General features: G+C 33.6%; 1 protein-coding gene across 2 annotated transcripts in view; it reads left to right on the plus strand.

Annotated features, from left to right (window-relative positions):
- The first annotated feature begins 2,694 nt into the window (after positions 1-2,694).
- Positions 2,695-12,628, plus strand: part of LOC111708167 (uncharacterized) — a 66,896-nt gene continuing 56,962 nt past the window's right edge. For both annotated transcript variants that reach the window (XM_023481465.1, XM_023481471.1), the window contains exon 1: positions 2,695-2,799. The gene's annotated coding sequence lies outside the window, so the exon portion shown is untranslated. The remainder of the gene's footprint in view (positions 2,800-12,628) is intronic.

Consider the following 12,628-nt stretch of genomic DNA (forward strand, 5'->3'; position numbering starts at 1 on the left):
TACAGATCCTTTAAACACAGACTTTTATTATTGTATATTATTGTATATTATTGGATATTATTGTATATTATTGTATATTATTGTATATTATTGTATATTATTGTATATTATTGTATATTATTGTATATTATTGTATATTATTGCATATTATTGTATATTATTGTATATTATTGTATATTATTGTATATTATTGTATATAATTGTATATTATTGTATATTATTGTATATCATTGTATATTATTGTATATTATTGTATATTATTCTTGTATATTATTGTGTAATGTTGGTTGGATAAAAATGGCGGAGGGGCGCCTAGTTAAGGAAATTGGCAAGATTTGTCTTATTTTAGACATAAACTCGGTAAAATGAAATAGTTCCACAGATTCTAGTTACTTGGATACTTTTGTGAATCGTAATGGAAGTATTTTATAACAAAGGAAATATTGCCACGTCTTTTTGGGGTCTGGGAAAAAATCATCATTAACTACTATTGGAGATCCACTTTCTTTGGAGACCCCTCATGGATGTCTCGTTGGAGACCCCCAGATGTCATTGAAAACCCCCATATTTTCATTTGAGACCCCATTTTTTCGTTGGAGACCCCCAGATTTTCATTGTAGACCTCCAGATTCTCGATGAACACCCCCATATTTTAATTAGAGACCCCCCATTTGAATTGGAGACCCCCATATTTTCATTGGATACCCCCATTTTTCATTGGATACCCCCATATTTTTATATTATTTATATTAAAGACCCGAAAATTTGGGGTCACCAATGAAAATATGGGGGCTCTACAACGAGAATCTTAGGGTCTTCAATGAAATTATGGAGTTTTCCGACTAGAATTTCGGGGTCTCCAACGAAAATCTGGGGTCTCTTACTAAAATATGGGGTCTCTCACGAAAATCTGGGGTCTCTCAAGAACATCTGGGAATGTCCAATGCAAATATTGGGGTCTCCAACAAGAATCTGGAGGTCTCCAAAAAAAAATATGGAGTATTCAATGAAAATCTGGGGGTCTCCAACGAAAATATGGGGTCTCCAATTAAAATTGGGATATCCAATGAAAATATGGGGTTCTCTAATGAAAATATGGAGGAATCCAACAAGAATCTGGGGGTCTCCAGTACGAGACGTCTATGGGGTCTCCAATGAAAGGAGGTCTCCAATGAAAGGTGGTCTTCAATAAAAAGAGGTCTCCAATGAAAGGTGGTCTTCAATGAAAGGAGGTCTCCAATGAAATGTGGTCTTCAATGAAAGGAGGTCTCCAATGAAAGGTGGTCTCCAATGAAAGGTGGTTTCCAATAAAAGGAGGTCTCCAATAGTACTCTAATAATGATGATTTCTTCCCAGATTCATTTTTTTGCATATTAAACGCATTTTTAATATTTTCTCCCCCGACCCACCTCCAAATGCTTTGGATATTTTCTCAAAGTATGAATAAGTTAAAAAATGATGTTGTTTCCTCACTCTTTTCTGTACACACTGCACAATACCTTGAACCATGTAAAGAATAAACAAGATAAAAGATATGAAAATAAATCATCCTGATATATTTTAAGCATCCTTGTATGTTCCGTCTCAAGTATGGGGAGATATAGTAGAAGCCTAGGTTTGGATAGTGTATCCCTGGTTCCAGCTGTACCTTGAGCTCCTGGTGTCCAGGTAGAATGGGTTCCTAGGGTTGATATCTCCGGGATAAAGATTGATTGGATCATCTCCTAAGTAGACTTCGAGTTGTAAATCCTGACAGTTTAATTTTGTTTACTTTTCCCTCGGGGATAAATTGACTCGGATTCCCCCTGCAGCCCCCCCCCCCCCCATCTATGGGGTCTCCAATGAAAGGAGGTCTCCAATGAAAGGTGGTCTTCAATAAAAAGAGGTCTCCAATGAAAGGTGGTCTTCAATGAAAGGAGGTCTCCAATGAAATGTGGTCTTCAATGAAAGGAGGTCTCCAATGAAAGGTGGTCTCCAATGAAAGGTGGTTTCCAATAAAAGGAGGTCTCCAATAGTACTCTAATAATGATGATTTCTTCCCAGATTCATTTTTTTGCATATTAAACGCATTTTTAATATTTTCTCCCCCGACCCACCTCCAAATGCTTTGGATATTTTCTCAAAGTATGAATAAGTTAAAAAATGATGTTGTTTCCTCACTCTTTTCTGTACACACTGCACAATACCTTGAACCATGTAAAGAATAAACAAGATAAAAGATATGAAAATAAATCATCCTGATATATTTTAAGCATCCTTGTATGTTCCGTCTCAAGTATGGGGAGATATAGTAGAAGCCTAGGTTTGGATAGTGTATCCCTGGTTCCAGCTGTACCTTGAGCTCCTGGTGTCCAGGTAGAATGGGTTCCTAGGGTTGATATCTCCGGGATAAAGATTGATTGGATCATCTCCTAAGTAGACTTCGAGTTGTAAATCCTGACAGTTTAATTTTGTTTACTTTTCCCTCGGGGATAAATTGACTCGGATTCCCCCTGCAGCCCCCCCCCCCACCCGGGGGAACTGTACGAGACACAAAAGGTACATGGGGAAGTTTAGGGCTAAGATCCCCCCCGGGGTAACCTTGACTTTGCTTCCTCAATATTTAGTATCTGCCCCTCACACTTGGTCTAGTATTGGAGCTGAACACTATAGGACGCATGCTCCGGCTTCTGTGTTCTCTAGATCTCAGATCCGCATACTAGTCCAACCTCGGCTCAGCCTCAGTCTACAAAGTGAGATCTAACTGACAGAGGGTTGATCCAAGGATGGGATAGCTCCTAACACCGGTTTAAGACAAGGGTAAGGAACCGGTTTAAATTTACATAGTTCAAGTTGTAAATATCCTAAAATCTTGGTCCGTAGACTCTAACTATATAAGGAAAATACAGTGTGTTGATAAAACATGAAAACATGGTTTAGAACTATACTTGTAATAAAACCCTCCCCCCGCCAATCCAAATCACTTTAAAACATTGTCCTGACACGGGGGGGAAGAAAGTTTGTTAGAACATTGTTCTCCTGTATTCCAGGCTTCCCAAGATACAAGTTTTATTCCTCTTCTCAGCCAGGGTTTAACAACCGGGGTTTAACACTCCGGTTTAGTTTAACAGATTGCTCCTTGGTTCATGAGATATATTATCATATAGAACAATGTAGGAAGATATACACGCTACAAGGGGAAACCATTTTTATTCTTTTAAAAACTTTACGATCTCTCTAAAGCTAAAATAAAATGGCAATTTGTTTACTAACGGAATTGCAAAATTAAAAGTTTTGTTTATTCAAACACTTTTTAAAAATTTTATTTGAAAAATTTATTTCAATGTTTTTTCTAAATTATATTACCTATAATATGTTATATAGTTAGCTTAAATACTAAAATAGAATGGATAGGATGGATAGGATGGATAGGATGGATAGGATGGATAGGATGTATAGGATGGATAGGATAGATAGGATGGATATGATGGATAGGATGGATAGGATGGATAGGATGATAGGATAGATAGGATGGATAGGATGGATAGGATGGATAGGATAGATAGGATGGATAGGATAGATAGGATGGATAGGATGGATAGATTGGATAGGAATGGATAGGATGGATAGGATAGATAGGATGGATAGGATAGATAGGATGGATAGGATGGATAGGATGGGTAGGATGGATATGATGGATAGGATAGATAGGATGGATAGGATGGAATAAATTAAGTATCTCCGATACCGATAAATGTATCTGGGATGGTATGAGCTTATGTAAATGAGATGAATTAAATGTATCTGGGATGAAATAAACGTATCTGGGATGAAATAAATGTATCTGGGATGGAATAAATGTATCTGGGATGAATTAAATGTATCTGGGATTAATTAAATGTTTCTGGGATGAAATAAATGTATCTGGGATGAACTATTGTATCTGGAATGGAATAAATGTATTTTGGATGAATAAAATGTATCTGGGGTGAAATAAATGTTTCTGGGATGAATAAAATGTATCTGGGATGAAACAAATGTATTTTGGATGAATAAAATGTATCTGGGATGAATAAAATGTATGTGGGATGAGTTTAGTGTATCTGGGATGAAATAATTGTATCTGAGATGAGATAAATGTATCTGGGATGAAATAAATGTATCTGGGATAGAATAAATGTATCTGAGATGAGATAAATGTATCTGGGATGGGATTAGGTTATGTATATCTGGGATGAAATGAATGTATCTTGGATAAATAAAATGTATATGGGATGAGTTTAGTGTATCTGGGATGAATAAATGGATATGGGATGAATAAATGGATATGGGATAAATTTAGTGCATCTGGGATGACTTAATGGAATCTGGGATGAAATAATGGTATCTTGGATATGAATATAATTGTATCTGGGATAAAAATAATGTCTTTTGGATGGTTTGAGTGGGATCTAGTAAAGTGTAAACTTTAATACCCTAAAGTTTACAGATTTATCAAAGTGAACTGTAACAGAAGTTTATATATGTACATAAATATAAGATAAGATATCTATTCTATAGAATTACCTTCTATGGGGTCTCCAATGAAAGGAGGTCTCCAATGAAAGGTCTACCATCTATTTATCTATTTATGATTTACTTATCTCTCTATGATATTTATTTATTTATGATTTACCTATCTAATATCTATTTATGATTTACTTATCTCTCTATGATATATTCTCCTTCTCCCATTGTAAAGAAAACTAGTGAAGTCCTCTCAGCAAAGCTTTCTGTTCTTAGGTCAGGTTATATGAATAGCGACAATGTAGTTAAACTAGGAAAGACTACTTTAACTACTTTTCTAGTTCACTACATTTTCAAGTAGTTTTCAGCCTATTTGGAAAAGTAGTTCATTGCCATACTTGGAAATGTAATTCTTCGGCTACTTGAAAAAGTATTTCTTCTGCCTATTAATTGGTTATTTGGCCTACTTGAAAAAGTATTTCTTCTGCCTATTAATTGGTTATTTGGCCTACTTGAAAAAGTATTTCTTCTGCCTATTAATTGGTTATTTGGCCTACTTGAAAAAGTATTTCTTCTGCCTATTAATTGGTTATTTGGCCTACTTGAAAAAGTAGTTCATCTATTCGTACATGGTTTACCAACAACTCAGTATTTATGTAAAATCCGACCCAGACCCTTCGTTTTTATCAATATTTATATCCTCATAATGATTACAGACCTATTAGTTATGCTTGAAATTAGGGAATAAATAATGAATATTTACAAATCCAATAATCTACCCCCCCCCCCCTACCCTCCCCTAGTTACTAATATTAATGGATTATGAATGATGAGACGGATTTGGAAACAATGGATTATCATCAACATATTTTGCATATAATGAAGAGGACATTTGTACTTTTAGAATAATTGTGGGAAACCACGTTATATTTATTTAATGTCTAATTTTTCAGATTTTTTAAAAACAATTTATTTTCTTTGAATCTAAGAATTTAAGATATTCAGAGATCAGAACTTTTGAATGAAATTTCGGTAATTTTTCGGCTTCCGCAGTGGAAACCTTTACTAATTCAGCGATTAAGTGCTTAATCTGTAAAAAAGATACGAGTGTTAAGAATACAATAATTCCGACCTTTGGGGTAGATAAAAATAAAAAGCATAAAAATACATCAAACCTTGGAAACCATTAAAATCGTAATCTGATCAAAATGTTTTAATTCTGATCATTTCTCCATTGCTTCTTATTTTCAAGAAATACTCAAGTCACTTTTTCAAAGAAAAATAAACAGTTTTAACAAACAAAAAAATGGATCTTATTCATACTAGTTCTGACAAAGCTTTCTAGGGTACCGTTGTAAATCGGGCATTGCCATGTCTTTGCATGGAGGGTCACTTTACGCTTACAGTCCTTTAACACGATAAAAAATTCAAGTTACCTAAATCCATTTTGATATTACCTTGACGTGAAAATATTCTTTCCTTGGAGATTTCAGAATTTTGTTTGTTCTGTGAGTTTTAATTCCTGGGGGAGGGGNTATAGTTCAATTTCTTAATGCTGTTAAAAAATTGATTTTTAAAGGTTTGTCAAACAATATTTTCTTTTTGCTTTTCGATTTTCAACGAGGCCTCCACATCCATTCTAAAATTAAAGATAATTTTTACATTTTCAGTTTTAATCCCAAACTGAAGAATAATTTATTTTCTATAATTATTTGGGAGGAAATGAAATTGATCTTGAGGTTGAGCTCCAGGATTGTCTGAAGCTAGATTAGAGAAGATTTCATTATAATTTTCATAATTAGTTTCCCCACCTTCAAGTCTACCCGGAGCTAAGGGGTTAGTTGAGACCTGGAGTATAGTTTTCCCACCTTCAAGTCTACTCGGAGCTAAGCGGTTAGTTGAGACCTGGAGTATAGTTTTCCACCTTTAAGTCTACCCGGAGCTAAAGAGATAGTGGAGACCTGGAGCTAATTTTACCACCTTAAAGTCTACCCGGAGTTAAGGGGTAAGTGGAGACCTAGAGTATAGTTTAACCACCTTTAAGTCTACCCGGAGCTAAAGGGTTAGTGGAGACCTAGAGTATAGTTTACCCACCTTTAAGTCTACCCGGAGCTAAGCGGTTAGTTGAGACCTGGAGTATAGTTTCCCCACCTTTACTACCCGGAGCTAAGGGGTTAGTTGAGCTCTGGAGTATAATTTCCCCACCTTTAAGTCTACCCGGAGCTAAGGGGTTAGTGGAGACCTGGAGCTGTAAAGCTACCGTGGAACCCATAAAAATGTGGAATAGGAAGACGACATTTATAAATAAGTTTTGATCAAATAGTTTTTGTTTCAGAACATTTTAGACATAGGTTTATCTTTATACACTCTATTCTTATAGATTAATACACTTTATATAAAATGTTTATATTTAGCTGTAAAATTATTATATTAAATTTTACCTGAAAATTTTACACTTGTCGAGTTTTTGCACGTGCATTATACGGTTTATTTTTAGAATTCTAAACTTAAATACAATTTCATCGTATTGAGATATTGAAGAATCTAATATAAAATTCTAAAATTAGATCAGCTCAAGAACCATATTTGTCAAGTTCTCTGTTTTATTATTTTATTGGAGTGTAAAACAAATTTGAATTTGTTTTATTTCACTCCGTGGAATTGAACAAATCCAGTACTTTGTATACTACAGTGAATCCCGGATATATGAATACATGGACCGTCATACGTTTTTTTGATAATTCTAAAGAAACTTCTTTTTATTTTTAATTAATTAATTAAATTCATAGACCTGAAATATGAATGCACTTAATATATCATAATTAAACTCATTTTTCCGCGGCATTTGATCTTAAATATGTAAATACGACATATAAACTTGCTATGTATTCATATATCTGGGATTCACTGTATATAAATGAATATATTGACCACATTTTGAAAACTATAACTGCTAGACCAAATTGGCTAAAACGTTTTGAAGGAACCCATGCATTGTACCCCTCTGCGCCCCAGGGCATTTAAGCTAAAATTGTGATGATGTAATATGAAGCTCGGGTAAACGGCGGAAATAACTATGAATATTAATATAAAATTGGGCAACGCCGAGACTCTAGCAGTGTATATATATACATAAATACTATATTATTCCGTTGAACTTGCTGCGTATTTCTCTTCCTCTGTTTTTGCTCTTTTACTCTCCAGTCTAAACCAGAACAGCGTCATGAAACTAATTGTTTGATCTTTTCATTCAAAATAAAAAGCAAATTTACAAGTTTTAGCTTTTTAAAAAATAAACTATTATAATAGCTCGGGAACTCAGCTATGGCTGAAAAATAAAAAGTTAATCCACACATTTTTTAAGTCTAACAGCCTAGTAGTTCTTTCGTATTAAAACTTGAGACAAAGGGTTCCTGAGTTATGATCGAAAAACAAACAGAGATTATTACTTTAAATAATTAAATTGATTATACATATTTAAAAATGTTATGCATAGAATTTAAAGTAAATTGAAATTAAATTTTGCATATTTCAAATCATAGCTTCTCTTATTAAAGAGCTATTGCCAGGAAATAAAATATGAAACCGGATAGATTTGCTTCCCTCACACTTGCGCAACAAATTTAAACTTTAGGAGCTACGAAGCTATAAAAACGTTCATGTAACGTCCGTATATTTGACCTTGTCCTTCTGTCTAATATGTATATATGTAAGTAGGTTCCTGGAATATATAGGAAGGAAATGAAGAAACGGCCGAAATAATAAAAATGATTTGTGCCCAAAATGGCCTCCAACTCCCAACTCCTAGAGTTCCGGCTTCTTCTTACTTTACACCAGAATCAATAAGCTAAAATCGTTTTACATGAAACGGAGAAAAAGTGATTTTGTACGAAACAAAACTGTAAAATATTTAATTTAAAATACAATATTTTTGAAAAGCTATTTCTATTAACTTTTTTCATCTGTATTATAATACAATCTTCATTGATGATTTCATATTTGAATAAAATATTACGCTTTGAAATTGGCATCGGCATGTATCTAAAAAATATGTATTCTTTTAAACTATTTCGTTAATGATTAAGAAATAATAATCAAGTCAGAAAAGATTAAATTTAAAAAAAAAAAATTTAAAAAGAGAAATCAGCGTACGCTTTCAGTCATAGTAATCTGGCACTTTCAACTACATATTCTATTCTGCCCCCCCCCCCTGAGTCTAGCACAAGATGAAAAATGATAAATTGATATAATCCAACCAAAATCTTGCTGCGGGGTAAAACATTTCACCAACGGAGGGTGTACTTTGCAGTACATATATTTACTTTGCAGTACATCTATATATATACTTTGCTTGATTGTTTGTTTCTTTCTTTTTTGTATTGTTTGTGTGTCAATAAACGTAAGACAGCTCAACCGATCGGGCCCAAATTTTGTGTGGGGCTTCGCATGAACCCAGGGAAGTGAATGAATGCTCAGAATTACAAACACTTGAGTCCAAAAGCTTTTGATTTTTGTGAAATTTTATAAATGCGCTAAAAAATATTTGAAACTTCGCGAACTTTTTGTTGTTGTTTTATACTTTACTGTACAAAGGAAAGATGCTCAATTAAAAGTTAAAATAGAGGTTGGGCGCGAAGCTCCCTATGAGCCTAGTTTTAATATATAAGAAAGATAGACCAGGAACCCCTATGAATTTGTTTACAAATAAGTGTACTGCAGATTCTGGGAAAATCATACAGAGCGTCCCATAACATATAAGATTATCTACAAGCTTTAACGCCAAAATAAAAGTTTAAAATATCAAAGTTTTACATCATCAGGTTCCAAAGCGTATAAGAACTAGAATATTTCAGTTGGTGGCAAAGACTCAATTCCTTTCCTTGGTAAACCAGGACCAAAATCTTTATAGCAGAGAGAACACAGTTAACCAACGAAGCGTGTATTTTCATGAAGTACAATATAATCCGGGAAATCTTACTGGGAGAAAGTAGTAAAAGCATGGATATAAGAGAATTTATGTAAGTCAGGAAAAAAGTTCCTGGAAAAAAACTTTAAAAAAATATGATGTCAAATTTTTGCCCAAACAAATTTTAATTTCCAGATTATAGTAATCAACATCAGTCAAGTCTATTAGAAGCATCAAGAATGAATTTACTCCCATTAATATGCTGAAAAAGTCTGTATGCAGTTTGAATGTGTTTTAATTACGAGCTGACTTGTTCAAAATATTGCTTACATTTTTACTGTTACCAAAATTTGATACTTTTCTAAATCAACTTATTCAAGTGCAAGGAATTTAATCCTGAAAAAAAATAATTATCTAAAGGCTGATTATAGATTTCTTTAAAATAGCAGGTTTATGAAATTGGATACTATAAGAGCAATGAATACATCTAATATCATTCCTAACAAAACAAATTTAAACTATACCATTAATATATGCAATATGCAATATATGTATGTATATTAAATGTGTGTGAATAAATCTTTAATAATAATAATAATAATATAAAGATTGAAAGGACTGTGGAATGATATTTATGCAAAAAAAATTAATGCAAAAAGCTACCCACCTTGCCATAAATAAGAAAAGGCAGTTTGAAATTTTGCAGCTTTCTGAGTGAGCAAAATATGTGCAATAATGATTCAGCATTAAAAACAAAACTACGGATTTCTGAAACATTGAGGAATTTAATGCTTATGGAAAATGTAGAGAGAAATTCAAATTTAATCTAGAATAAGAAAAATCTGAAGTTTGATTAATATATTTCTTGTTTATCTTTTTCTTTATATTAATACAGGGTTACCAACAAAGAATGAAACTGTAAAGATGACTTGAAACTCTCAAAGCACAAAGATCCCAAGGTTGAATAAAGTCTTCTCTCACGTATCTCTGCCCCTTTAGTGAAAGTAAATTCAACCTATATGAAGCATAAAGTCTGACCACGTTAACCTTGTTGCATCGGCTAGTCCTGTCCGTAGAACAGTACAAACTGGGACCGGAAAGGTTGACCCGGCTCGGAAATTCAAATGTACTACGGCTGCCTGTGTTGTCTCAAGTGTATTCTTTCAATTGCTTATTTCATGATCTGACAGAGATAGGAAACCAGTTTACAGCCACAGGGAACCATGTCCCTAAGGAAACAGACAGTATTAATTTCGGACAATCGTCTCTGAAGTCTCATCCTTACAGGGTCACATATATACAGGGTTACCCATATAGGATGAGACTGCAAAGACGACATGAAACAGTTACAAGTTTAAAACAAGTGTTCTGCATTGCATATTGTCTTGTAACGGCCTGTTAATGGACATGGAAAAGAAAGAAACCAGTTAACAGTTGCTAAGAATCATGAATATAAGGAAATAGACAGAATAAATTATGTAAGGTAGTCTCTGAAGTCTCATCCTTTGTGGGTAACCCTGTATATATATATCCGAAAGTCTAACTGTCACGTAGAGCACAGCATGAAGGAAGAGTTAGATTTGATTATATCAGATTATATTAAGATCATGTTTAATAAATATCATTCTATATTAACCACGATGTATCCTATACTATCTTCAATATAGAAGATTGAATATTGTATATTGTCCTTTGGTTCCATCTAATTCATGAACTGTCAAGACCGTTTCAATCTTTATTTGAGCAACAATGAAATGTACAAAGTGACTTTTCTATTTCACTGTTTCTGTTGCAAAATCCGCGAGACACCCTTCTAAAAATCTTCAGTTCAAAATCATACAATTTTAGGTGTAAAAAAACCCCAAAATATCCATTACTTTTGCCCAAACGTATGTTAAAAGGGCTCTCTTGTAAATCTAGCACCCTCTCTTTAAGTGAAAGGGAGTGTTCGCGAAAAAGGAAAGGGGGTATAGGCTAACGTCGAAAAATTATCGATGGTGATCGCTACTAATCTTACTTCTATCTGTTGCGTCTGTAAGGAGAAAATTGGTTAAAACTGACTCATACTCGAAATTTTGTCGACAGTAATCTCCAGGAACTGTTCAATTTTTACACACATAGTGCATCTTTTTTTATAAAAGCAATATTCATTGTTATTTTCTCAAGGTGATCTAACAATATTAGCAAAGAAAAGATTCACTTTGTCCCTGCAGTTTTCAGTTCAGAAGCATTTATTTCCAAACAATGATTGGTATCTCCCACATAACCAATTTATCCTGAACTTTCCCTTTATCCGTGTATAGAAGAGATCTAGTGTTTAAAACATCTCTATGTTGGTAAAGTTGTGAATTAAAACTGTCTCATTGTAAAGTTTGTAAAGTCGAATGATAAAGTTAAAGGAGAAGGATTAAAGAAATATGGAAGAAATGAATGGAAAATGAAGATTAAAGTTTGATTAAAAAGTTTAAAGAAAATTACAGGACAATGAAAGCAAAACAAAATTCAAAAGTTTAAGAATAGGTTGAAGAACTGAAAAAGAGGGAGTCAAAGTTAAAATGATATGTAAGAGAAAGATGGATGAAGGATTAAGGTTAAAGATTGAAGGCGAAGTGGGGAAGGAAATATAAAAGATGAATGAAGGATGAAGGATGAAAGATGAAGGAGAGGAGGGGGGAAATGTGAAAGATGGCTGAAGAATGAAGGATAAAGGAGGGATAGGGAAGGATATATGAAAGATGGATGAAGGATGAACCTTGGTTCTTGAAACCAGATTCATTTCCTTCCTCTGAGAAATCCCAAGTGGAGATGACAGATCTTTAAACATAAGCTTTCAGATAAAAATATATAATAGCGCACGCTTTGTACTCTCATGTTCAACATACTTTCTTATTCTATTATGAGAAAATAGAATGAAAAACATACTTATTGTCTGGCAATGGAACATCAAATGCAACATTAAATCTTTCAGTCTTCAATAAAACCACAGAAAACCTTACATAAGAAAAGATCGAAATATATAATACGAAATATAATAATGAACTTAATACAAATAACAGATTTACAAATAAATGATTTATTAATTATCAACATCCCTTCTAGATATATTTATGAACACCTGAATCCTATTTACCGTGACAAGCATGGGAGATGAAACTAAACTGAATCCAATTCTGAAGAGCAGGGTGATAAAACTAAACTGAATCCTATTTGCCGTGTCAAGCATGGGAGATGAAACTA

This window comes from Eurytemora carolleeae, unplaced genomic scaffold, assembly GCF_000591075.1.
Source record: "Eurytemora carolleeae unplaced genomic scaffold, Eaff_2.0 scaffold134, whole genome shotgun sequence".
NCBI lineage: Eukaryota > Metazoa > Arthropoda > Copepoda > Calanoida > Temoridae > Eurytemora > Eurytemora carolleeae.